Source organism: Bubalus kerabau, chromosome X (assembly GCF_029407905.1).
Source record: "Bubalus kerabau isolate K-KA32 ecotype Philippines breed swamp buffalo chromosome X, PCC_UOA_SB_1v2, whole genome shotgun sequence".
Taxonomy (NCBI): Eukaryota; Metazoa; Chordata; class Mammalia; order Artiodactyla; family Bovidae; genus Bubalus; species Bubalus kerabau.
The window spans coordinates 48,699,250-48,724,222 of NC_073647.1; the positions used below are offsets into that span (position 1 = coordinate 48,699,250).

At 41.7% G+C, this 24,973-nt stretch overlaps 1 protein-coding gene across 1 annotated transcript in view; it reads right to left on the reverse strand.

The window, feature by feature from the left end:
- Positions 1-22,319: 22,319 nt before the first annotated feature.
- The window catches only part of BRCC3 (BRCA1/BRCA2-containing complex subunit 3), a 76,027-nt gene continuing 73,373 nt past the window's right edge, over positions 22,320-24,973 (reverse strand). Inside the window, exon 12 of the mRNA XM_055562985.1 lies at positions 22,320-24,194. The gene's annotated coding sequence lies outside the window, so the exon portion shown is untranslated. The remainder of the gene's footprint in view (positions 24,195-24,973) is intronic.

The window sequence follows — 24,973 nt, forward strand, 5'->3', positions numbered from 1 at the left end:
AGTCAGACATGACTGAGTGACTTTCACTTTCTCAAGATAATTAGCCAATTATCATTCTTTCATGTAGCATTTCAGACATTGTACATACATGCGTATATAGGATCTTAATAATTCTTTATGATGTTCAACTTACAGAAAAGTTGGAAGAACAGTACAAAGAACTCCCACATACCCTTCACCCATATTGTTCCATTGTTAACATTCTGCCATAGTTGTGCAGTGTGCATGCACGTGTTTGTGTGTGTGAACCATCTTTATCATTAGGCTTTTTCTGAACCGTTTTTTTAGAACAAGCTTCAGACATCATGCTCCATCGCCTCTAAATACTCTAATGTGTGCTTCTCAAAAATCAAGGACACTCTTGTACATAACTACCACATTGTCAAGCAAAAGGCCAAGCACATACAGGGAACTCTGCTCAATATTATGTGGCAGCCTGGATGGGAGGAGAGTTTGGAGGAGAATGGATACATGTATATGTATGGCTGAGTCCCTTTGCTGTCTACCTGAAACTATCACAACATTGTTAATCAGCTATATTCCAATACAAAATAAATGTTTACTCAAAAAAGGTGAAGAAAGAGCAGGCAGAACATTCCAAGCTAATGAATTTGTGAGGGAGTTGGATTCAAATGTGCCAAAGTTCAGTGTGGAGAAGTTCATAATGCAAGGAATAGAAGAGGAAGCTGGAAAAATAAGCAGCAGTGGCACTGGCAGCTGCTGCTGCTGCTGCTGCTAAGTCGCTTCAGTCGTGTCCGACTCTGTGTGACTCCATAGACGGCAGCCCACCAGGCTCCCCCATCGCTGGGATTCTCCAGGCAAGAACACTGGAGTGGGTTGCCATTTCCTTCTCCAATGCATGAAAGTGAAAAGTGAAAGTGAAGTCGCTCAGTCAGAAGTCGCTCAGCGACCCCATGGACTGCAGCCCACCAGGCTCCTCTGTCCATGGGATTTTCCAGGCAAGAGTACTGGAGTGGGGTGCCATTGTAGAGATATACTAATCAAAGAAGTCTGAATTCTATCCTTTGGACAAGAGAGAGGGGAAACACACTTTTAAACAGCTGTATGGAGTACTATGATTCAATTGTAACTGATCAGGACCCTATGAGGCCTTCATAGTACAGACCCCCCCACCTATGTCCTCCACCTGTCTTTTGCGTGTTTTTAGAAAACCTTTAGTCAAAGAATACATTTAATGAGAGAAGTGAGAAAATGAAGAAAGAAAGGAAAACAGTCAGGCAAGAGAGACCTGGGTTCGATCCCTGGGTCAGGAAAATCCCCTGGAGGAGGAAATGGCAACCCACTCCAGTACTCTTGCCTGGAAAATTCCATGGACAGAGGAGCCTGGTGGGCTACAGTCCATGGGGTTGCAAAGAGTGAGACATGACTGAGCGACTTCTCTTGCCTGGAAAATCCTATGGATGGAGGAGCCTAGTAGGCTGCAGTCCATGGGGTTGCTAAGAATCGGACATGACTGAGCGACTTCACTTTCACTTTTCACTTTCCTGCATTGAAGAAGGAAATGGCAACCCACTCCAGTGTTCTTGCCTGGAGAATCTCAGGGATTCCCAGGGGGAGCCTGGTGGGCTGCCATCTACGGGGTTGCACAGGGTTGGACATGACTGAAGCGACTTAGCAGCAGCAGCCATTAAACAAAGTCAAGGACCTTTAGTTCTTCCTCAAGGACTATAGATAATATTCTGAACCATGTCCTTTGAGCTGTTTTTCAGATTTTGAAATCCCCTCTAGTATGCTACCCACAAGCATGTAGTCCTCTAGGCTGGTTCGAACCAGAAGTTTGATGATGCTGACACCCAATTACCTCACCACCAACCCATCCATGAGCCGATCATGCCTTGTTCCTTGAACACTATAAGACTCCTCACTGTCCCCTCCAGGATGGGACACACAGTCTTGAGGGCAGGAGCCCACTGTGGCTCCCTTTTCCTGGCAAAGCAATAAAGCTACTTCTTTTTACTTTACTTCCCCACCACCCAAAAAAGGCCAAGCACCAGAGTGCCTAATTGTGCTTGTAAAGTACAAACAACACCTGCTTTTTAGATAAAGATGACTGCAGCACCAGTTGTGGGACACTCCACTGCCAAGAACCCCCCTCTAGACTGCAGCTCAGGAGTTTATATTCTGTAGTTATACTCTGACTGGTGCAGGGCTCGGAGACTCATACATCAGCAGAATCCAGAAGGCAAAGAAAAACTGTCCCAGGACAGCCTCCCAGAGGAGAAAAGAAGGTGAGAGGGAGATAGACTCACAAACCTCCCATCCTCATGTTTCAGTTGGATCACAAGACATCCTTCCAAGACCCAGATAAGTCACAGATTGAGCTCTGCTTGAACAGATACATGGAAGGTCATGAGGGCACTTTGGTAGGCCCATTCTCTACATCTTCATCACTGACTTGTCATATACCCAACTAAGAATTCTCAGGAATATAGGTCACCCCATCAAGTATACTGTAATTAATTGTACTGATAGAGGCTTATACCCAATCCACACAGGACCAGACTGACTATGACTGTGATTTGCTAGTATTATGATCAGGCCCACTTGGAGGACAGACTTCAGCCAGGCTCCCCAGTGGGAAGTAAACCAGTTAAGTATCTCACTGATCCAGGCACAGTAATGGATTTTGCGGCTGCACATACCCTGCCTTGACAAACCAGCAGGAAGTCCAGGACATCATCATTACCACTTACACTGAAGAATATAGAATGGTTTGTGTACGACAGGCTAGTATAGGCATGCCATTCTGAGAAATGGAATTATTTCCTGCCATTATCAGTAAATGAAGGCTGTCACAGTCATCAGCGATTGCAGCCACCACGTGGTGAGCTGATGAGCCCTGAGGGAACTCAGGAAGGAAAGAACACCCGCCATCCAGCAGCCTTCAGACTACAGCCACTCCCGATGGTGAGCCCTGAGGAAACTCAGCATAAAAAAACACAGGATACTGGCCTCAGATAGCTGAGCTGCATGTCAAAGGAATGATTTCAGTGAGCCCAGACTCTTGCATCTTCCCATACATAGGAAAGCACCAAATTCCTTAACTTGAGATAGCTAGGTGTTTTTTGTTTTTGTTTTTGTTTTTTTTATTGTTAACAGTAATCTTTTGTTCCTACTACCTGTCCTTTGTTGCAAAACTTCTAAATAACCTGGCTTCTGTCTCCTACCACTTGCCTCCTTGGATCACTTCTCTCAGGGTTACTTGAGATGCTGCCTCCTGAGCTTAAGTCCTAAAAATTTCTGTCAAATAAAACATAATTCTCAACTTTTATGTGTATATCTTTTGTGTATATTTTTTCAGTCAACAATTCATGTAAGAAATTATAGCAACCTCAGCAGCAGCATTTTGTTGAGCTGGGGGTCAGAGTCCAATTTTTTTTTTTTTTTTGGGGGGGCCATGCCATGAATTTTTCATACTGTTCATGGGGTTCTCAAGGCAAGAATACTGAAGTGGTTTGCCATTCCCTTCTCCAGTGGACCACATTTTGTCAGACTTCTCCACCATGACCCTCCCGTCTTGGAGGCCCCACATGGCATGACTTAGTTTCATTGAGTTAGACAAGGCTATGGTCTGTGTGATCAAATTGGCTAGTTTTCTGTGATTATGGTTTCAGTGTGTCTGCCCTCTGATGCCCTCTCGCAACACCTACCATCTTACTTGGGTTTCTCTTACCTTGGACATGGGGTATCTCTTCATGGCTGCTCCAGCAAAGCACAGCTGCTGCTCCTTACTTTGGATGAGGGGTATTTCCTCACAGCCGCCCCCCCCCCACCCCGACTTCAGGCATGTGGTAGCTCCTCTGAACCACCGCCCCTGACCTCCAGCATGGGGTAGCTCCTCTAACAGACTGATTACAAATAGGAAAAGGAGTACATCAAGGCTGTGTATTATCACCCTGCTTATTTAACTTATATGCAGAGTACATCATGAGAAATGCTGGGCTGGAAGAAGCACAAGCTGGAATCAAGATTGCTGGGAGAAATATCAATAACCTCAGATATGCAGATGACACCACCCTTATGGCAGAAAGTGAAGAGGAACTAAAGAGCCTTTTGATGAAAGTGAAAGAGGAGAGTGAAAAAGTTGGCTTAAAGCTCAACATTCAGAAAACGAAGATCATGGCATCTGGTCCCATCACTTCATGGGAAATAGATGGGGAAACAGTGGAAACAGTGTCAGACTTTATTTTGGGGGGCTCCAAAATCACTGCAGATGGTGATTGCAGCCATGAAATTAAAAGACGCTTACTCCTTGGAAGGAAAGTTATGACCAACCTAGATAGTATATTAAAAAGCAGAGATATTACTTTGCCAACAAAGGTCCGTCCAGTCAAGGCTATGGTTTTTCCAGTGGTTATCTATGGATGTGAGAGTTGGACTGTGAAGAAAGCTGAGCACCGAAGAATTGATGCTTTTGAATGGGGTGTTGGAGAAGACTCTTGAGAGTCCCTTGGACTGCAAGGAGATCCAACCAGTCCATTCTGAAGGAGATCAGCCCTGGGATTTCTTTGGAAGGAATGATGCTAAAGCTGAAACTCCAGTACTTTGGCCACCTCATGTTAATAGTTGACTCATTGGAAAAGACCCTGATGCTGGGAGGGATTGGGGGCAGGAGGAGAAGGGGACGACAGAGGATGAGATGGCTGGATGGCATCACCGACTCGATGGACGTGAGTTTGAGTGAACTCTGGGAGTTGGTGATGGACAGGGAGGCCTGGCGTGCTGTGATTCATGGGGTTGCAAAGAGTCGGACATGACTGAGCGACTGAACTGAACTGAACTGATGCAGTTTTCAGTTGGGCCATTGGCAGTGAAGTGTTGTTGCAGAAAGGGGGACCCCTTCCAGGGCTCGAGAGTGGGCTTTTGTCTACCAATCAAAAATGAATTGTCTGAGGAGACACACATGCTGACAAAGCAACAGACTTTATTGGGAAAGGGCGCCCAGGTGAAGAGCAAGAGGTTAAGGGAACCCAGGAGGACTGCTCTGCCAAGTGGCTCACAGTCTCGGGTTTTATGGTCATGGGGTTAGTTTCCAGATTGTGTTTGTCCGATCATTCTGACTCAGGGTCCTTCCTGGTAGAGCACACATTGCTCAGCCAAGATGGATGCCAGTGAGAAGGATTCTGAGACCTGGTCGGACATGAGTCCCTTGGACTGCAAGGAGATCAAACCAGTCAACCCTGAAGGAAATCAACCCTGAACATTCATTGGAAGGACTGATGCTGAAGCTGAAGCTCCGGCACTTTGGCCACCTGATGTGAAGAACTGACTCACTGAAAAAGATCCTGATGCTGGGAAAGATTTAAGGCAGAAAGAGAAGGGGGTGACAGAGGATAAGATAGATAGCATCACTGCCTCAATGGACATGAGTTTGAGCAAATTCTGGGAGATACTGAAGGACAGGAAAGCCTGGTGTGCTGCAGCACATGGGGTCTCAGAGAGTCGGACACAATTTAGCAACTGAACAACATTTTCATTTTTATTTCATATTGGAGTAGAGTTGATATCAAATGTTAGGGTTTGTTTTAGGTGTTCAGGAACTTTTGTTTTTGGTGTTCAGTTATACAAAGACGTATATCTATTATTGGGGGGGGGGGGTCTTTTCCCCATATAATTATTACAGTGTGTCCAGAAGATTTCCCTGTGCTATTCAGGAGGTAGTTTTGGATTACTTACTTATATTCATTAGTGTGTGTATGTTAATTCCAAAGTCTTAAATAACCCCTCCCCCTGACATTTTTTTGATAATCATAAATTGGTTTTATGTTTGTGAATCTGTTTCTGTTTTGTAAACTAGTTCATTTGTATGAATTTATAGATTCCATCCATGATATCTTATGATATTTGTCTTTCTCACTCTGACCTACTTCACTTAGTATGATAATGTCTTGGTGCATCCACACTGCTGCCAATGCCATCATTTTGTTGTGTTTTATGGCTGAGTAGTATCCCCATGTAGGGTTGTACCAGTTAGACCTCAGTTTTCTGTTGATGAATATGTTGGTTGATTCCATTTCTTGGCTATTGTACATAGTGCTGCCCTGAAAACAGGGATGAACGTGTCACTTCAAATTATGGTTTTCTCAGGATCTAAGCCCAGGAGTTGCATTGCAGGATCCCATGGTTCCTCTATGTTTCATTTTTTTAAGGAACGCCTATGCTCTTTTCCATCCTGGCTTGCAGCCATTTACATTCCCACAAGAGTATAGGAGGATTGCATTTGCCCTCCACCCTCTGGAGCATTTATTCTCTGTAGATCTTTTTGATGCTGGCCTAAATTACCTCCAGTGTGAGGTAATTTTTCATTGTAGTTTTGATTTGCCTTGATTTAATAGCGAGGTGGAGTATCTTTCACATGCTTTTTGATCTTATACAACGTGAGTACAATTGACCTCTTGAAACTGGCTTCTTGAAAGTCGGCCCATCTTTAAATTCTTTCCCGATAATTTACCTGAGGACATTACTTGAGGGCAGGTGTCATTGACAGCCCCGCGGGCCTTGTGAAGTTTCAGATCATTACAGCATCGGTTTTAAAGCTGTTACAGGAAATAGCCACAAGGTGGCAGCATTTCTTCATGCCCAAATCTGGTTACTTGGAGAGCAGAAAGTGAAAGTGTTAGTGGCTCAGTCATGTCCAACTCTTTGTGACCCCGTGGACTGTAACCCACCAGAGTCCTTTGTCCATGGAATTCTCCAGGCAAGAATACTGGAGTGGGTTGCCTTTTCCTTCTTCAGGGGATCTTCCTGACCCAGGGATCCAACCTGGGTCTCACAAGCAGATTTTTACCATCTGAGCCACCAGGGAAGCCATTTAGGGAAAGTCCTGTTCCTGGATTGTCAATGAGTAGAACGTGCCAGAAGAAACACTTGAGGCTTGTGTCCCATTACTTCTTCCCCCTTATGTTTTATGTGCTAGACACACCCCAATTTCTACAAGACTGCTCTGCAGAGGGTGCTGTCATCTGTTGCTGGGGTGACCCTAAGGTAGTAGGCTGGAGGTGGGAATCCCATGATGAGGAGACAAGGAGTCAGCCCAGGGAATTTTTCACAGCTCTTTCAGCCCAGAGGCTCTGCCATCCTTTGGGTGCAGTAAGCTCAGTTTCTCTAGGAGGGCCCGCCTGGACCTGGAGACTGTGGGCTTATGCAGGGGCAACAGGCAGTCCAGGTCCATTGGGAGGGGCAGGCCCCTTGGCTGTCATGTCTTCCCAGCTTCTTCAGCCCCAGGACACTCCAGCCTTCGACCCCAGGCATGCTCAGACTCCCGGGATGTGACATCACCCCAGGTCACCAAGGCCTGAGGGGAATAGACTCAGTGTTTCTTCTTCTTTTACATATTTTAATACGAATTGGAGTGTATGGGTTACTTTTTGTCTTTTCATACTGTTGATGGGGCTTTTGAGGCAAGAATACTGGAGTGGTTTGCCATTTCCTCCTCCAGTGAACCACATTTTGTCCAGTGGAAGAGGGAATGGCAAAGGAGAGAAAAGAAAGCCTTCTTAAAGGGGCGGGCCTAAGATGGCAGAGAAATAGGACAGGGAGACCACTTTCTCCCCCACAAATTCATCAAAAGAACATTTGAATGCTGAGTAAATTCCACAAAACAACTTCTGAATGCCAGCAGAAGACATCAGGCACCCAGAAAAGCAGCCCATTGTCTTCAAAAGTAAGTAGGAAAAAATATAAAAGATAAAAAGAGAGACAAAAGAGGTAGGGACAGGGACAGAGATCCATCCCAGGAAGGGAGACTTAAAAAAGAGAGTAGTTTCCAAACACCAGAAAACACTCTCACTTGCGAGTCTTTGGCGAGCCTTGGAACCTCAGAGGGCAACATAACTGGGAGGAAAAATAAATATATAATTAAAACCTACAGATTACATGCTCAATGGTAACTCCCCACGGAGAAGCAGTGCAGACGCCTGCACTCGCCAGGATAGCAAACCAGACCATGGGATAGCTACCATGCGAAAAGCCATAACCTAAGATACCGCCAGGCCCACTCACAGAACAAAGGACTGAGCAGAGCTAGCCGGCTGTGGACTGGCCCATTCCCCCACCGGAGACAGGCAGGCGAGGGCAGCCAGAGCCGGAAGGGGTCAATCACGGCCCCAGAGAGGCATTATCTACCAAACTGCAAGCAGGCTTCATTGCTAATCAAGACTTCTTGGGATTCTGGATGGTCGACATCCGCCTGAGAAGGTGTGCCAGTTGTACACCCAGAAAACCGAGTGGCAGGGACAGGGGAGGCGATAAGTCGCACCTACCATGCTCACCAAACACCTGGTCACTTGAGCTGCTCGGACCTGGGAAGGGCACAAAACGCAGGCCCAACTAAGTCTGCACCTTTGAGGAGGACCCGAGTACCTGAACCTGAGCAGCTTAGACCTGAGAAGTGCATACAACCCAGGGCCAGCCTCAGACAGTTCCCGGCAGAGCAACCTAGAGCCTAAGCAGTGTAGACTGGGAAAGCACACATGCCGTGAGCGGGGGCAAACCCAGTGTGGCAGAGACACTGCGAGCACTCCCCACACAGGCCAGTGATATTTGTTTGCAGTGTTCTTCCCTGCCCACAGTACGACTGAACAAGTGAGCCTAAAAAAGTGACTACCACCACCCCCGTGTGTCAGGGTGGAAATTAGACACTGAAGAGACCAGCAAACAGAAGAAGCAAAAACAGAGGGAACCACCTTGGAAGTGACAGGTGCAACAGATTAAAACCCTGTTCTTAACAATGACTACATAGAAAGGGGCCTATAGATCTTGAGAAGTATAAGCCAGATCAAGGAACTATCTGAAAGTAAAGAATAGATGGAGAAGTCTTGAGCCTAATGTAAGAATAAGACTGAAAACCAGAGGCAGTAGGCTTAAGTCCAAATCCTGAGAACACCAGAGAACTCCTGACCCAGGGAACATTAATCGATAGGAGCTCATCAAACGCCTCCATACCTACACTGAAACCAAGCACCAGCCAAGGGCCAACAAGTTCCAGAGCAAGACATACCATGCAAATTCTCCAGCAACACAGGAACATAGCCCTGAGCTCCAATATACAGGCTGCCCAAAGTCACTGGAAACCCATTGACATCTCATAACTCAGGCTCAGACAGTAAAGCGTTTGTCTACAATGAGGGAGACCTGGGTTCGATCCCTGGGTCAGGAAGGTCCCCTGGAGAAGGAAATGGCAATCCACTCCAGTACTATTGCCTGGAAAATCCCATGGACAGAGGAGGCTGGTAGGCTACAGTCCATGGGGTCACAAAGAGTCAGACACGACTGAGTTACTTCACTTTCACTTTCTTTCATTGCACTCCAGAGAGAGAAATCAAGCTCTACTCACCAGAACACCAACACAAGCTTCCCTAACCAGGAAACCTTGACAAGCCACTCATACAACCCCACCCACAGCGAGGAAACTCCACAATAAAGAGAATTCCACAAACTGCCAGAATATAGAAAGGCCACCCCAAACACAGCAATATAAACAAGATGAAAAGGCAGAGGAATACCCAGCAGGTAAAGGAACAGGATAAATGCCCACCAAACCAAACAAAAGAGGAAGAGATAGGGAATCTACCTGATAAAGAATTCCGAATAATGATAGTGAAAATGATCCAAAATCTTGAAAACAAAATGGAATCACAGATAAATAGCTTGGAGACAAGGATAGAGAAAATGCAAGAAAGGTTTAACAAGGACCTAGAAGGAATAAAAAAGTCAATATATAATGAATAATGCAATAAATAAGATCAAAAACACTCTGGAGGGAACCAACAGTAGAATAAAGGAGGCAGAAGATAGGATTAGTGAGGTAGAAGATAGAATGGTAGAAATAAATGAAACAGAGAGGAAAAAAGAAAAATGAATTAAAAGAAATGAGGACAATCTCAGAGACCTCTGGGACAATGTTAAATGCCCCAACATTCAAATCATAGGAGTCCCAGAAGAAGAAAACATAAAGAAAGACTATGAGAAAATACTTGAGTAGATAATAGTTGAAAACTTCCCTAAAATGGGGAAGGAAATAGTCACCCAAGTCCAAGAAACCCAGACAGTCCCAAACAGGATAAACCCAAGGCGAAACACCCAAGACACATATTAATCAAATTAATAAAGATCAAACACAAATAACAAATGTAAAAAAGCAGCAAGAGAAAAACAACAAATAACACACAAGGGGATTCCCATAAGGATAACAGCTAATCTTTCAATAGAAACTCTTCGGGCCAGGAGGGAATGGCAGGACATACTTAAAGTGATGAAAGAAAATAACCTACAGCCCAGATTACTGTACCCAGCAAGCATCTCATTCAAATTGAAGGAGAAATCAAAAGCTTTTCAGACAAGTAAAAGCTGAGAGAATTCAGCACCACCAAACCAGCTTTCCAGCAAATCCTAAAGGATCTTCTCTAGACAGGAAACACAGAAAGGGAGTATAAACTCGAACCCAAAACAATAAAGTAAATGGTAACAGGATCATACTTATCAATAATTACCTTAAATGGAAATGGCTTGGATGCCCCGACCAAAAGACAAAGACTGGCTGAATGGATACAAAAACAAGACCCCTGTATAGGCTATCTACAAGAGATCCACCTTGAAACAAGGGACACATACAGACCAAAGTGAAGGGCTGGAAAAAGATATTCCACACAAATAGAGACCAAAAGAAAGCAGGAGTAGCAATACACAATCAGATAAAATAGACTTTTAAACAAAGGCTGTGAAAAGAGACAAAGAAGGACACTACATTATGACCAAAGGTTCAATCCAAGAAGAAGATAGAACAATTATAAATATATATGCACATAACATAGGAGCACTGAAATATGTAAGACAAATGCTAAGAAGTATGAAGGGGGAAATTAACAATAACACAATAATAGTGGGAGATTTATTACCCCACTCACAACTATGGACAGATCAACTAAACAGAAAATTAACAAGGAAACACAAACTTTAAATGATACAATAGACCAGTTAGACCTAATTCATATCTATAGGACATTTCACTCCAAAACAATGAATTTCACCTTTTTCTCAAGCTCACACGGGACCTTCTCCAGGATAGATCACATCCTGGGCCATAAAGCTGGCCTTGGTAAATTCAAAAAATTGAAATCATTCCAAGCATCTTTTCTGACCACAATGCAGTAAGATTAGATCTCAATTACAAGAGAAAAACTATTAAAAATTCCAACATATGGAGGCTGAACAACATGCTGCTGAGTAACCAACAAATCACAGAAGAAATAAAAAAGAAATCAAAATATGCATAGAAACGAATCAAAATGAAAACACAACAACACAAAACCTGTGGGACACTGTAAAAGCAGTGCTGAGGGGAAGGTTCATAGCAATACAGACTTACCTCAAGAAACAAGAAAAAAGTCAAATAAAGAACCTAACTCTACACCTAAAGCAACTCGAAAAGGAAGAAATGAAGAGCCCCAGGGTTAGTAGAAGGAAAGAAATCTTAAAAATTAGGGCAGAAATAAATGCAAAAGAAACAAAAGAGACCATAGCAAAAATCAACAAACCCAAAAGCTGGTTCTTTGAAAGGATAAATAAAATTGAGAAGCAATTAGCCAGACTCATCAAGAAACAAAGGGAGAAAAATCAAATCAATAAAATTAGAAATGAAAATGGAGAGATCACAACAGACAACACAGAAATACAAGGGATCATAAGAGACTACTATCAGCAATTATATGCCAATAAAATGGACAACTTGGAAGAAATGGAAACGGCTTAGATAAGTACAACTTTCCAAAATTGAACCAGGAAGAAATAGAAAATCGTAACAGACCCATCACAAGCACGGAAATTGAAACTGTAATTAGAAATCTTCTAGCAAACAAAACCCCAGGTCCAGACGGCTTCACAGCTGAATTCTACCAAAAATTTAGAGAAGAGCTAACACCTACCCTACTCAAACTCTTCCAGAAAATTGCAGAGGAAGGTAAACGTCCAAACTCATTCTATGAGGCCACCATCACCCTAATACCAAAACCTGACAAAGATGCCACAAAAAAGAAAACTACAGGCCAATATCACTGATGAACATAGATGCAAAAATCCTTAACAAAATTCTAGCAATCAGAATCCAACAACACATTAAAAAGATCATACATCATGACCAAGTGGGCTTTATCCCAGGGATGTGAGGATTCTTCAATATCCTCAAATCAATCAATGTAATACACCACATTAACAAATTGAAAAATAAAAGCCATATGATTATCTCAATAGATGCAGAGAAAGCCTTGTCAACATCCATTTATGATAAAAACCCTCCAGAAAACAGGAATAGAAGGAACATACCTCAACATAATAAAAGCTATATATGACAAACCCGCAGCAAACATTATGCTCAATGGTGAAAAATTGAAAGCATTTCCCCTAAAGTCAGGAACAAGACAAGGGTGCCCACTCTCACCAGTACTATTCAACATAGTTTTGGAAGCTTTGCCCACAGCAGTCAGAGCAGAAAAAGAAATAAAAGGAATCCAAACTGGAAAAGAAGAAGTAAAACTCATTGTTTGCAGATGACATGATCCTCTACATAGAAAACCCTAAAGACTCCACCAGAAAATTACTAGAACTAATCAATGAATATACTAAAGTTGCAGGATATAAAATCAACACAGAGATATCCCTTGCATTCCTATACACCAATAATGAGAAAATAGAGAAATTAAGGAAACAATTCCACTCACCATTGCAACGAAAAGAATAAAATACTTAGGAATACATCTACCTAAAGAAACTAAAGACCTATATATAGAAAACTAAAAAACACTGGTGAAAGAAATCAAAGAGGACACTAATAGATGGAGAAATATACCATGTTCATGGATTGGAAGAATCAATATAGTGAAGATGAGGATACTACCCAAAGCAATTTATAGATTCAATGCAATCCCTATCAAGCTACCAACGGTATTCTTCACAGAGCTAGAACAAATAATTTCACAATTTGTATGGCAATACAAAAAACCTCGAATAGCCAAAGCAATCTTGAGGAAGAAGGATGGAACTGGAGGAATCAACCTGCCTGACTTCAGGCTCTACTACAAAGCCACAGTCATCAAGACAGTATGGTACTGGCACAAAGACAGAAATATAGATCAACAGAACAAAATAGAAAGCCCAGAGATAAATCCATGCACCTATGGACACCATATCTTTGACAAAGGAGGCAAGAATATACAATGGAGAAGACAATCTCCTTAACAAGTGGTGCTGGGAAAACTGGTCAACCACTTGGAAAAGAATGAAACTAGAGCACTTTCTAACACCATACAAAAAATAAACTCAAAATGGATTAAAGATCTAAATGTAGGACCAGAAACTATAATACCCCTAGAGGAGAACATAGGCAAAACACTCTCTGACATACATCACAGCAGGATCCTCTATGACCCACCTCCCAGAATACTGTAAATAAAAGCAAAAATAAGCAAATGGGACCTAATTAAAATTAAAAGCTTCTGCACAACAAAGGAAACTATAAGCAAGGTGAAAAGATAGCCTTCAGAATAGGAGAAAATAATAGCAAATGAAGCAACTAACAACTAATCTCAAAAATATACAAGCAACTCCTGCAGCTCAATTCCAGAAAAATAAATGACCCAATCAAAAAATGAATAAATGACCCAATCAAAAAATGAGCCAAAGAACTAAACAGACATTTCTCCAAAGAAGACATACAGATGGCTAACAAACACATGAAAAGATGCTCAACATCACTCATTATCAGAGAAATGCAAATCAAAACCACCGTGAGGTACCATTTCATGCCAGTCAGAATGGCTGCTATCCAAAAGTCTACAAGCAATAAATGCTGGAGAGGGTGTGGAGAAAAGGGAACCCTCTTACACTGTTGGTGGGAATGCAAACTAGTACAGCCACTATGGAGAACAGTGTGGAGATTCCTTTAAAAACTGGAAATAGAACTGCCATATGACCCACCAATCCCACTTCTAGGCATACACACCGAGGAAACCAGAATTGAAAGAGACACATGTACCCCAATGTTCATCGCAGCACTGTTTATAATAGCCAGGCCATGGACACAACCTAGATGTCCATCAACAGATGAATGGATAAGAAAGCAGTGGTACATATACACAATAGATTATTAGCCATTAAAAAAAAAAATACATTTGAACCAGTTCTAATGAGGTGGATGAAACTGGAGCCTGTTATACAGAGTGAAGTAAGCCAGAAAGAAAAACACCAATACGGTATACTAACGCATATATATGGAATTTAGAAAGATGGTAATGATAACCCTGTATGCGAGACAGCAAAAGAGACACAGATGTAGAGAACAGTCTTTTGGACTCTGGGAGAGGGTGAGGGTGAGATGATTTGGGAGAATGGCATTGAAACGTGTATATTATCATATGTGAGATGAATCGCCAGTTCAGGTCCGATGCATGATACAGCATGCTTGCGGCTGGTGCACTGGGATAACCCAGAGGGATGGTATGGGGTGGGATGTGGGAGGGGGGTTCAGGATGGAGAACACATGTACACCCATGGTAGATTCATGTCAATGTATGGCAAAACCAATACAATATTGTAAAGAAAAACACACACACACACACACAAATACGTTAGATCCAAAGAAAAGAGTCTGCCACGCCAAAGCATGGAATAGTTAGGCTGGTATCTTGTGGCAAACTTTCATTTGGTTCTACCATATTTTCATTGCTCTGTGTCAGAGAAAGTATCAGATTGCCCTTTCTTTAAAATAGGGTAAACTCATCCTACCCTAGGAAAAAATAATGTGAGACCAATTTCAATAGTCAACCTTAACTTTCTCATCAGAGTAGGTGAATTTAAGGGCGAGCTGCTGCTCTACTTTGGCCAAAATTGTAGGTATTTTAGGAGATTCACATTTGTCTCTAAATCTTTGATTGCAGTATACCTATGTACTATTGTCTTAAGAAGGTGTTCCCATTCATTTTGGCAAATGCATTCCTCTCTTCCCAGTGACTTATGTCATCTAAACCATTCTTTCTGGTCAACATGTTGGATAACACACAGTACAACTGAAAAAAAAAAAAACCGAAATTTCCTGAAAATAAAAGAGAATATTTATTTCAAATCCCCTATAAATTATTGTTAGCTATGTCACAGTAAACCTGAAAAATTTTGTTTCCTGTGAACCTTTCTCATGTATAATAAAATTAATATCACAGACTGAAAAAAAAAGAAAGCCTTCTTAAATGAACAATGCAAAGAAATAGAGGAAACCAATAAATAGAATGGGAAAGACTAGAAATATTTTCTAGAAAATTGGAGGTACCAAGGGAACATTTTGTGCAATGATGGGCATGACAAAGGACAGAAATGGTATGGACCTAACAGAAGCAGAAGAGATTAAGAAAAGGTGGCAAGAATACACAGAACTACCTAAAAAAGATCTTAATGGCCTGGATAACAACGATTATGTGGTCACTTATCTAGAGCCAGACATCCTGGAGTGTGAAGTCAAGTGGGCCTTAAGAAGGATTACTACCAACAAAGCTAGTGAAGATGATGGAATTCCAGCTGAGCTATTTCAAATCCAAAAAGATGATGAGGTTAAAGTGCTGAACTCAATATGCCAGCAAATTTGGAACACTCAGCAGTGGCCACAAGACTGGAAAAGGTCACTTTTCATTCCAGTCCCAAAGAAGGGCAGTGCCAAAGAATGCTCAAACTACCACATGATTGTGCTCATTTCACATGTTAGCACGGAGGTCATGCTCAGAATCCTTCAAGCTAGGCTTCAGCAGTACATGAACCAAGAACTTCCAGCTGTACAAGCTGGGTTTAGAAAATGCAGAGGGAAGCAGAGATCAAATTTCCAACATTCTTTGGACCATAGAGGAAGCAAGAGAATTCCAGAAAAACATCTACTTCTGCTTTAGTGACTACGCCAAAGCATTTGACTTTGTGGATCACCACAAACTGTGGAAAATTCTTAAAGAGATGGGAATATCAGACTACCTGATCTCCCTCCTGAGAAACCTGTATGCAGGTCAAGAAGCTATAGTTAGAACCAAACATGGAACAACGGACTGGTTCCAAATCAGGAAAGGAGTACGTCAAGGCTATATATTGTCACCCGACTTATTTAACTTATATGCAGAGTACATCATGAGAAGTGTTGGGCTGGATGAATCACAAGCCAGAATCAAGATTGCCAGGAGAAATATCAATAACTTCAGATATGCAGATGACACCACCCTTATGGCAGAAAGTGAAGAAGAACTAAAGAGCCTCTTGATAAAGGTAAATGAGGAGAGTGAAAAGCTTACAAAAATTGAGATCATGGCATCCGGCCCCATCACTTCATGGCAAATAGAAGGGGGAAAAGTGGAAACAGTGACAGATTTTATTTTCTTGGGCTCCAAAATCACTGCAGATGGTGACTGCAGCCATGAAATTAAAAGGAGACACCATGTGTCTTGGAAGCTCGCTCCTTGGAAGAAAAGCTTTGACCAACCTAGACAGCATATTATAAAGCAGAGACATCACTTTCCTAACAAAAGTTCATATAGTCAAAGTTATGGTTTTTCCAGTGGTCATGTATGAATGTGAGAGTTAGACCATAAACGAGGCTGAGAGCCGAAGAATTGACTTTTGAACTGTGTTGTTGGAGAAGACTCTTGAGAGTCCCTTGGACTGCAAGGAGATGAAACCAGTCAATCCTAAAAGAAATCAACCTTGAATATTCATTGGAAGGACTGATGCTGAAGCTCCAGTGCTTTGGCCACCTGATATGAAGAGCCAACTCTTCAGAAAAGACCCTGATGCTGGGAAAGATTGAAAGCAAAAGCAGAAGCAGCTAACAGAGGGTGACATGGTTAGATAGCATCACCCACTCAATGGACATGAGTTCCAGCAAGCTCCAGGAATTGGTGATGGACTGGGAAGCCTGGCATGCTGCAGTCCATGGGGTTGCAAAGAGCCGGACATGACTGAGTGACTGAACTGAGCTGAACTGAATGGTCTAGTGGTTTTCCCTACTTTTATCAATTTAAGTCTGAATTTGGCCATAAGGAGCTCATGATCTGAGCCACAGTGGGCTCCCAGTCTTGTTTTTGCTGACTGTATAGAGCTTCTCCATCTTTGGCTGCAAAGAATATAATCAATCTGATTTTGGTGTTGACCATCTGGTGATGCCCATGTGTAGAGTCTTCTCTTGTGTTGTTGGAAGAGGGTGTTTGCTATGACCAGTGCATTCTTTTGGCAAAACTCTATTAGCCTCTGCCCAGGTTCATTCTGTATGCCAAGGCCAAATTTGCCTGTTACTCCAGGTATCTCTTGACTTCCTACTTTGGCATTCCAGTCCCCTATAATGAAAAGGACATCTTTTTTGGGTGTTAGTTCTAGAAGGTCTTGGAGGTCTTCATAGAACCGATCAACTTCAGCTTCTTCAGCATTACTGGTTGGGGCATAGACTTGGATTACCATGATATTGAATGGTTTGCCTTGGAAACAAACAGAGGTCATTCTGTCATTTTTGAGAGTGCTTCCAAGTACTGCATTTCACTCTTTTTGTTGACTATTATGGCTACTCTATTTCTTCCAAGGGATTCTTGCCCACAGTAGTAGATACAATGGTCATCTGAGTTAAATTCACCCATTCCAGTCCATTTTAGTTCGCTGATTCCTAAAATGTCAACGTTCACTCTTGCAGTCTCCTGTTTGACCACTTCCAATTTGTCCTGATTCACGGACCTAACATTCCAGGTTCCTATGCAATATTGCTTTTTACAGCATTGAACTTTACTTCCATCACCAATCACATCCACAACTGGTTGTTGTTTTTGCTTTGGCTCCATCTCTTCATTCTTTCTGGGTTAGTTCTCCACTGATCTCCACTAGCATATTGGGCACCTACCAACCTGGGGAGTTCATCTTTCAGTGTCTTATCTTTTTGCCTTTTCATACTGTTCATTGGGTTCTCAAGGCAAGAATACTCAAGTGGCTTGCCATTCCCTCTCCAGTGGACCATGTTTTGTCAGAACTCTCCACCATGACCTGTCTTGGGTGGCCCTACACGGCACGGCCCTACATGGCATGGCCCTACACAGCATGGCTTATAGTTTCACTGAGTTAGACAAGGCTGTGGTCCATGTGATCAGACTGGTTAGTTTTCTGGGAAGAGATTAGGAGCATTTTTTTTTTTAACTTTACAATATTGTATTGGTTTAGCCATATATCAAAATGAATCTGCCACAGGTATACATGTGTTCCCCATCCTGAACCCTCCTCCTTCCTCCCTCCCCATACCATCCCTCTGGGTCATCCCCTTGCACCAGCCCCAAGCATCCAGTATCATGCATCGAACCTGAACTGGCAACTCGTTTGATATATGATATTATACATATTTCAATGCCATTCTCCCAAATCATCCCACCCTAGCCTTCTCCCACAGAGTCCAAAAGACTGTTCTATACATCAGTGTCTCTTTTGCTGTCTCGTATACAGGGTTATTGTTACCATCTTTCTAAATTCCATATATATGTGTTAGTATACTGTATCGGTGTTTTTCTTTCTGGCTTACTTCACTCTGTATAACAGGCCCCAGTTTCATCCACTTCATTAGAACAGATTCAAATGTATCCTTTTTAATGGCTGAGTAATACTCCATTGTGTATATGTACCACTGCTTTTTTATCCATTCATCTGCTGATGGGCATCTAGCTTGCTTCCATGTCCTGGCTATTATAAACAGTGCTGCAACGAACATTGGGGTACGTGTCTCTTTCAATTCTGGTTTCCTCAGTGTGTATGCTCAGCAGTGGGATTGCTGGATCATAAGGCAGTTCTATTTCCAGTTTTTTAAGGAATCTCCACACTGTTCTCCATAGTGGCTGTGCTAGTTTGCATTCCCACCAACAGTGTAAGAGGGTTCCCTTTTCTCCACACCCTCTCCAGCATTTATTGCTTGTAGATTTTTGGATCGCAGCCATTCTGACTGGCGTGAAACGGTACCTCATAGTGGTTTTGATTTGCATTTCTCTGATAATGAGTGATGTTGAGCATCTTTTCATGTGTTTGTTAGCCATCTGTATGTCTTCTTTGGAGAAATGTCTGTTTAGTTCTTTGGCCCATTTTTTGATTGGGTCGTTAATTTTTCTGGGATTGAGCTATAGAAGTTGCTTGTATATTTTTGAGATTAGTTGTTTGTCAGTTGCTTCATTTGCTATTATTTTCTCCCATTCTGAAAGCTGCCTTTTCACCTTGCTAATAGTTTCCTTTGTTGTGCAGAAGCTTTTAAGTTTAATTAGGTCCCATTTGTTTATTTTTGCTTTTATTTCCAATTTCTAGGAGGTGGGTCATAGAGGATCCTGCTGTGATGTATGTCGGAGGGTGTTTTGCCTATGTTCTCCTCTAGGAGTTTTATAGTTTCTGGTCTTACATTGAGATCTTTAATCCATTTTGAGTTTATTTTTGTGTATGGTGTTAGAAAGTGTTCTAGTTTCATTCTTTTACAAGTGGTTGACCAGTTTTCCCAGCACCACTTGTTAAAGAGATTATCTTTAATCCATTGTATATTCTTGCCTCCTTTGTGAAAAATAAGGTGTCCATAGGTGCATGGATTTATCTCTGGGCTTTCTATTTTGTTCTGTTGATCTATATTTCTGTCTTTGTGCCAGTACCATACTGTCTTGATGACTGTGGCTTTGTAGTAGAGCCTGAAGTCAGGCAGGTTGATTCCTCCAGTTCCATCCTTCTTCCTCAAGATTGCTTTGGCTATTTGAGGTTTTTTGTATTGCCATACAAATTGTGAAATTATTTGTTCTAGCTCTGTGAAGAATACCGTTGGTAGCTTGATAGGGATTGCACTGAATCTATAAATTGCTTTGGGTAGTATCCTCATCTTCACTATATTGATTCTTCCAATCCATGAACATGGTATATTTCTCCATCTATTAGTGTCCTCTTTGATTTCTTTCACCAGTGTTTTATAGTTTTCTATATATAGGTCTTTAGTTTCTTTAGGTAGATATATTCCTAAGTATTTTATTCTTTTCATTGCAATGGTGAATGGAATTGATTCCTTAATTTCTTTTTCTATTTTCTCATTATTAGTGTATAGGAATGCAAGGGAATTCTGTGTGTTGATTTTATATCCTGCAACTTTACTATAATCATTGATTAATTCTAGTAATTTTCTGGTGGAGTCTTTAGGGTTTTCTATGTAGAGGGTCATGTCATCTGCAAACAGTGAGAGTTTTACTTCTTCTTTTCCAATTTGGATTCCTTTTATTTCTTTTTCTGCTCCGATTGCTGTGGCCAAAACTTCCAAAACTATGTTGAATAGTAATGGTGAAAGTGGGCACCCTTGTCTTGTTCCTGACTTTAGAGGAAATGCTTTCAATTTTTCACCATTGAGGATAACGTTTGCTGTGGGTTTGTCATATATAGCTTTTATTATGTTGAGGTATGTTCCTTCTATTCCTGCTCTCTGGAGAGTTTATAGCCTGTTTCTCTCCCTATGCAAAAATCTCTGAGCCAAGGTTCTGGAACAGCACATGGGGATACTGGCAAGCTTCTCTGAGTGATACTCCAGCTCTAGGACCTAAAGTGTTAGGGCCAGGGTCAGTAGCCTGAGGTTTTTTCAGGCACAGAACCACCACTTCATGAGTGCAGGCAAGGTGATCAGGGACCCTGATCTCAGTGCTCCACATCCAAGTTAGAGTGTCCTCCCATGTCTTAATCTCTCTTTCCTAGGACTTAGCCAAAGCAACAGGGAGCTGGGGGCAGGATAAGAAATGTTTAAGTCCTGTTTCTCATGGGAAGAAAGCCCTCCAGCTGGGCGCTAGGGGTAGGTTGAACCCTGTGTTCTTGGCTGCACAAGTCTGGAGTGGAATCTTCTCTTTACTGAGCTAGGAGAAGGAAAGGAGAGAGGAGATCTGTTGCAGGGCCCAAGAGAGGGCTCTTATCTAACGCCTGGAAATCAACTGTCTGAGGAGACACACATGCTGACAAAGCAAGAGACTTTATCAGGAAGGGGCACCTGGGCAGAGAACAGTAGGGCAGGGGAACCCAGGAGAACTGTTCTGCCACTTGGCTTGTAGTCTCAGGTTTTATGGTGATAGGATTCGTTTCTGGATTGTCTTTGGCCAGTTATTCTGTCTCAGAGTCCTTCCTGGTGGTGCACACGTTGCTCAGCCAAGATGGATTCCAGCAAGGGTTCTGGGAGGTGGTGGGACATGTGGCATCTCCTTTTGAACTTTTCCTGAACTCTTCTGGTTGGTGGTGGCTTGTTAGTTTCGTGTTCCTTACCACTACCTCCTGTCCTAAAATAACTCACGCAAATGGTTACTATGGTGCCTGGCCAGGGTCAGCGGTTCCAGTCAGTGTTTCCCCTAAGAGATCTCAATTTGAATACTAGAAATTCTTAGGGAATTTTTGTGGATTTTCTTGAGTTTCTGTTTGCTCCTCAGACTACTCCCAGGGACTTTAATAATTCAAAGATAATTTTTATCATTTTCACTGGGGAAGGAGTGTCTACAGAATGCCTCACACTGTCAGGCTGGAAGTTGATCAAAGTGTCATCTCTGAAAGAAGCTGAAGTTAAGGTACAGGAGAGAGAGATTTGTGGGGAGGCTACAAACCTGCTGGTACCAATAAGCACTGCTCTGAATTTACTCGTTGTTTTAAGTGGCCTTTTGTCAGCATTAACAAAGGAACTTTGGTCTCGGCTTATCTCATACTTTCTCTGCCCCCAGCTCCAGAACCAGCCATTTCTCTCAGAGGGGGCCCTGGTTACATTTAGTGAGAACCAATATCTGGGTGCTCAATGTGCTCATAGCTACTGGGGTATCATTTCTTCTAATCTGAATGGACAGAGCCAGGAAATACATGCATCTATATCTGCATACAGCCCTATATCTGTGTATATATATATATTTTTCCTTGGAAAAAACTTTCACATTAATACTGACACTTGACAAACCTGGCTTCCATTTCCATCACTATATTTACTTATTTGCTACATCATTTGGCCCCAAACAAGGCCCTCATCCCAGCCCTGCTTCCTCAGGCATGGCATCTACTTTGACATTTCTGAGTACCCACCTCCTCTCCCCACATTCCTGTTTTACAAATTACAACCCAGATTATCAGGTTAGAAAAAGAATTTCAAATGGTCATAACTGCATCAGTGTAAATAGCTCAGAAGGGACACATGCTGAAGGCTGGCCTGTAAAAATAGTCAAATCATCCTATTCCCCTCAAATTTTCTTTTTATTACTCTTGTTTCACGAAGTACATACCATACCTCCTAGTTCCTTATTTAAAACTTACAACTCTTTATTTTGTAATAATTACAGATTAACAGGAAGGTGCAAAAATAGTACAGGGAGTCTGAGTTTCCCCCAGTGGTAAGATCTTACACATCATTATAGTCCAACTTCAAAACCAACATATTGACAATGGTACAATACTGCTGACTAGACTATAGACCTTATTTGGTTTCACCAGATTTTACATGCACTCATTTGTGGGGGTTTTTTTGTGTAGCTCTATATAGTTTTAGCACAGATATATATTCATGTAATCAGCACCACAATCAAGAAATAGAACTGTTCCATCAGCACAAAGGAACTGCTTGTGTTGTTACCCTTTATAATCACGCATATCTCATACCCAGTCTAGTCCCTATCCCTGGCAACCATTAATCTGTTCTTCATTTCTATCATTTTTTCATTTCAAGAATTTAGAATGTTATACAAATGCAGTCATACAGCAGGTGACCTGTTGAGACTTTTTTCATTCATCATAATACACTTGAGGTCCATCCAAGTTGTGTATATCAATATTCTGTTTCTTTACATTGCAGAGTAGTATCCCATGGTGTGCATGGTTGGTTTAACTGCACACACAACTGCAGGACATCTGGGTTGTTTCATTTGGGGCTATTACAAATGAAAGTGCTAATAACATCTATATAGAAGTTTTTGTGCCAAAATAGGCTTTCATTTCTTTGGGATAGATGTCCAGAAAAACAGTTGCTGGGTAATAAAGTACATGTATGTCTAACTTTCGATCCCTGGGTCAGGAAAATCCCCTGGAGAAGGGAATGGCAACCCACTGCAGTATTCCTGCCTGGAGAATCCCTATGAACAGAGGAGCCTGGCAGGCTACAGTCCATGGGGTCCTAAGAGTCAGATATGACTGAGCAGCTAACGCTTTTACTTTCATGTTTAAGTTTATTAGAAGTTTCCAAACTCTTTTTTTTCAGAGTGGCTTACCATTTTACATTCCATTCAGCAAGGTAAGAGATCTCCAATTTGTATACTTAACAGCATCTTCTATTTTCACTATTTTAAAAAAATTTTGGCCACACCCTGAGGCATGTGGGATCTTAGTTCCCCAACTAGGGATCAAACCCATGCCCCTGGCACTGAAAGGCAGAGTCTCAACCACTGAACTGCCAGGAAGTCCCCATTTTCATTATTATTTTCTTTAGCCATTCTGATAAGTACATAGTCATAATTCCTTATGGTTTTAATTTGCATCCCGATTACTAATAAGATTCAGCATTTTCTCCTATGCTTGCTTGCCATCAACATTCCCTCTTCAGTGCTATGTCTATTCATGCCTTCTGCTCATTTTCTAACTGTATTATTTTTTCCTCTTGACTTTATACAATATATTCTGGATTCATCACGATAAATGGTTTGCAAGTGATTTCTGTCAATAACATCTTCCTCTTAAATTGTTTGCAGAGCAGAAGTTTTTCCTTTTGAAAAAGTCCAGTGTATCAACTTTTTCCTTTTAGGACTGTGCTTTTGGGGTGAAGGCCAAGAGCTCGTTGTCTAGCCCAAGATCCTAAAGATTTTTCTATGATTTTTTTTCCCTAAAGGTTTTACAGTTTTACATCTTATACCTAACATCATGATACGTTTTCAAATTTGTATATTGTATACAGTTTAGGTCAAAGTTTCTTTTCTTTGCCAACTGCACCAACATGGTTTGTTGAAAAGACTATCCTTCCTCTGTTGAATTGCTTCTGTACCTTTGTCAAAATCGGATGGGCTGTCTTGATCACTACAGCTTTATAGTAAATCTTGAAGTCAGGTAACGTGAGTCCCCCCAATTTTTCTTCTTCAAAATGGATTTAGCCTAATTAATTTTATTCCTGGATATCTTCATCCTTCCTACAGGGAAAGAAAAGAATAGAGAAGAACTCTGGCTGTGGGAAATGAGGGAAAACACAACATTTAGACTACATATGTCCTAAGAAAGTTCATGACCTTTTCTGGTTCTGAGATGAAGAGATGAAGTCTGACATCCAAATGATTATGGTACAGGTAGTTCTGGACTATACTTTGAAATGTGAAAAGCAATAATTTAGGGAGAAACAGGAAGAAAAAACAAAAACCAACCCTTTGTCACTGCTGTTGGGATTAGGACTTTCTTTGTCATCTAACTCCTTCAATTCCCACTGTAATTTCTAGTATGAGGTAGGCTTGGCTCTTTTCTGAAGATACACTTATCATTTGTGGTTACACATGGTAAGAAGGATGCAACAGAACTTTTTAAAGTGTGATTTCTGTTACATCCTAAGTCCTAAATGTTTCTGGAAAAACACATTTATATTATACTAGTTCTTAGGGTCTAGGATCTGCTCAATAGGAATTTGCTTCAAAGTCATATATGTCAGAACTTATGTTTTTGGTTATAAAGAGCACCCACATAGATTCAACCTTTCCTAGGTATCTCAGAATACCTATTTTAGAGATCAGGAAGGAAGACACGAGATATATGCCTGTCAGTGGGGGCAAAAAGTATAGGTAGAGTCACTTCTTTCCACTGACCCTCATGTACTTATGTACTTGTCCAATATAAGCATCCTAACTACAAAATCAAACATGAAATACTCTTCTTCCTTTAGCTCATTCCAGGGGGAAATGAACATTTGAGATATACTCCCCAG